We start from the raw sequence: 3,794 nt of genomic DNA, 5'->3' as shown, positions 1-3,794 counted from the left end.
ACACTTTAACTCAATATCTCCAAAAATTAGAAAAAGAGCAGCCAGAAAAGCTCATAGAAGAAAAATAAATAAACAAAGATTTGAGCAGAAATAAATGAAACAGAAAAACGGTAGAAAGAATCAACAAAGCTAGAAGTTTGTTCTCTGAAAAAATTAATAAATTGACAAACCACTGGCAAATTTAACACAGGGAAAGAAGAAGATGTAAATAAAACAAATAAATTGAATGGGAGGTGGTACAACAGAACCAATCAAAATAAAAAGAATAATATCAGGGTACTATGAAGAACTGTAGTCCAACAAATTTGAAAACCTATGAGAAATGGACAGATTTCTGAAAACACACTATCACCAAAACTAACACAAACTGAGGTAGAAAATTTGAAGAGACTCATATCAAAAGAAGAAATTGATCAAGTCATTTAAAAAACTACCAACAAAAATAAATCCTGGCCCAGAGACCTTCACTGGAGAATTCTAACAAACATTAAGAGAAGAATTGACACCAATCTTACTCAAACTATTCCAGATCACAGAAAAGGAGAGAATATTCCTGTATTCATTATATGAAGCAAGAATAACCCTTACATCAAAACCAGGCACAGGTACCACTAAAAAGGAAAATTACAGGGTCCCAACTCATAGTGACCCCTCTTGGGTTTCCGAGGTGGTATCTATATGGAAGTAGATTGCCCAATCTTCCTTCTGAAGAGAGGCTGATGGGTTTGAACCACCAGCCATATGGTTAGTAGTCAAATGCCTTAGACACTGCACCACCAGAGCTCTTTTCACGAATATAGACACAGAAATCTTCAACAAAATCCTAGCCAACAGAATCCAACACTCTAACAATATATTTACGTATATATATTACATTATGACCAAATAGAATTCATACCAAGTATACAAGGATAGTTCAACATTAGAAAACAATCAATGTAATTCATCACATTCCCCCGGAACAATTACCCAAAAAAGAGAAAAAGGAAATAAAAAGAAAAAAAACAAGAAAACCTGCAATATCTGGGGATAGGGCATTAAAAAAAAAAAAAAAAAGGAAAATAACCACATGAAAGTGTCAATTGATGCAGAAAAAACATTTAATAAAATCCAACATCCATTTCTGACAAAAACTCTCAGGAAAATAGGATTGGAAGGAAAATTCCACAACATTATAAAGGCAAAACCAAGAGCTAACATTAATCTCAATGGAGAAAAACTGAAAGCATTCCCCTTGTGAACAGAAACCTGACAAGGATGCCCTCTATTGCCCCTTTTTTTCAACCTTGCATTGGAAGTCTTAGCCAAGGCAATAAGGCAAAAAAGAGAAATGAAAAGAATCCAAATTGGCAAAGAAGAGGTAAAACTATCTCTATTTGCAGATGATATGGTCCTATACATGGAAATTAATTGAAAGATTCAGCAAAGTAGCAGGATACAAGATCAGCATACAGAAATCAGTTGTATTCTTCTACATCAATGAAAAGATCTCTGAAAAGGAAATAAGGACAACAGTGTCATTTACAATAGCTACTAAAAAGGTAAAAGACAGGAATAAACCTTACCAGGGACACAAAAGACCTATCCAAAGTAAACTAAACACTACTACAAGAGACTATAAAAGACTTACATAAATACAAGAACATATCATGCTCATGGACAGGAAGACTGACCATTGTGTAAATGTCAATACTACCCAAAGCAATCTATGTATTCAATACAATCTTGATCCAGATTCTATCAATATTCTTTAAGGGTATGGAGAAACCAATCACTAACTTTATATGGAAAGGAAAGTGCCCTGGGATAAGCAAAACACTACTGAAGAAGAACAAAGCAGGAGGTCTCACACTTCTAGATCTCAAAACTTACTATACAGCCACAGCAGTCAAAATAGCCTGGTATGGGTATGACAGGAGCTCTGATAGCATAGTGCTTAAGGCACTTGACTGCTAACCAGAAGGCTAGCAGTTCAAACCCACCAGCCACTCCTCGGAAGGAAGATGGGGTAATCTACTTCCATAGTGGTACTGCCTTGGAAACCCAAGAAGGGGTTGCTATGAGTCGGGTCTGACTCAACAGCACATAACAACAACAACACATGGATATAACAGGCACATAGACTAGTGGAACTGAATTGAGAACCCAGAAATAGATCCATCTACCTATGGACAGCTGATCTTTGACAAAGGGCCAAAATCCATTAAATGGGGAAGCGATAGCTTCTTTAACAAATGGTCCTGGCAAAACTGGATATCCACTTGCAGGAGAATGAAACAAGATCCATACATCACACCATATTTAAAAAAAAAAAAAAAAACTAACTCAAGATGGATTAAAGACTTAAGTGCAAAACCTAAATCTATAAAGCTCATCAAAGAAAAAATAAGGACAAACTTAGGGGTGTTAATTTATGGCATAAATAGAGTACAAAACATAACCTAAAATGTACATACAGATAAACTAGATGACTGGTACCTACTAAAAATTACATTCTTATGCACATCAAAAGACTTCTCCAAAAGAGTAAAAAGAGAACCTACAGATTGAGAAAAATTCTTTGGCAGTGACATATCTGACAAGGATAATCTGTAAAATTTAGAGAAACCTGAATACCTCAATATCAAAAAGACAAACAATCCAATTAAAAAATGGACAGAGAACAAGAACAGACACTTCACTAAAAAAGATATTCAGGTGTCCAACAAACACCTGAAGAAATGTTCTTGATCATTAACCATCAGAGAAATGCAAATCACAACAACAATGAGATATCATCTCATCATAGTAATAATAGCAAAGTTCAACAAGACAGAAAACAACAAAAGCTGGTAAGCTATGGAGAGACTGGAACTCCCATACATTGCTGTTGGGATTGTGAAATGGCACAACCACTGTGGAAAACAGTATGGTGTTTCCTTAAAAAGTTGAAAATAGCAATACCATTTTATTCAGCAATCCCACTACTAGGTATATATCCTGAAAAAGTGAGAGCCAGGACCCAAATAGGTATATGCAAACCTGTGGTCATCACAGCACTAGTCACAATAGCAAAGAGATGAAAATAAGTGTCCATCAATGGATGAATGGATAAACAAACTATGATGCATAAACCCAATGGAATACTATGCAACAGTAAAGAACAATGAAGAATCCACAAAATAACTCATAACATGTTTTGAGCACATTTCATTAGGCTGAATGAAATAAGTCAATGTCAGTAGGACAAATATTGTATGGGTCTACTACTATAAAAAATCAAGGGAAGGTTTACACTTGGAAGGTAACTTTCTTTGTTGGTTTCCAGGGATGGGAGAGAAGGTAAGGGAAAATTGCTAGCTAGCAAGAAATACATATTGATTTAGATGAAAGGTAAGGCAATATATTAAAAGTGGGTGAGCAGTACAAGGAAAAGGAAGACATAGAGAGGTGCAGAAGAGTTATAGACAACACAGGAAGATACTATTACATACATAAGACTGCATTACCAGTAACAACAAACAGTAATCCACACACACACATATAGGTAGAGAGGCAAGATGATAAGATGTGGGTCAGTGAATGGTAATATACCCGTGACCATATAGAAGATTAACAGATGATATTTCTACATACCTATTTGTATGTGCTATTAAAATGTCCATATATATAATAGACCAATGACTGAAAACCAGAAGAATTGTGGGAGGATATCAAGAACATTATCCATGAAGAAAGCAAGAGATCACTAAAAAGACGAGAAAGGAAGAGAAGACCAAAATGGATGACAGAAGAGACTCTGAAACTTGCCCTTG

This window comes from Orycteropus afer, unplaced genomic scaffold (assembly GCF_000298275.1).
Source record: "Orycteropus afer afer isolate SDZICR_OR568_19922 unplaced genomic scaffold, OryAfe1.0 scaffold00212, whole genome shotgun sequence".
Classification (NCBI taxonomy): Eukaryota; Metazoa; Chordata; class Mammalia; order Tubulidentata; family Orycteropodidae; genus Orycteropus; species Orycteropus afer.
The sequence above is the reverse complement of the archived record's forward strand: the minus strand, read 5'-3'. Positions refer to the sequence as shown.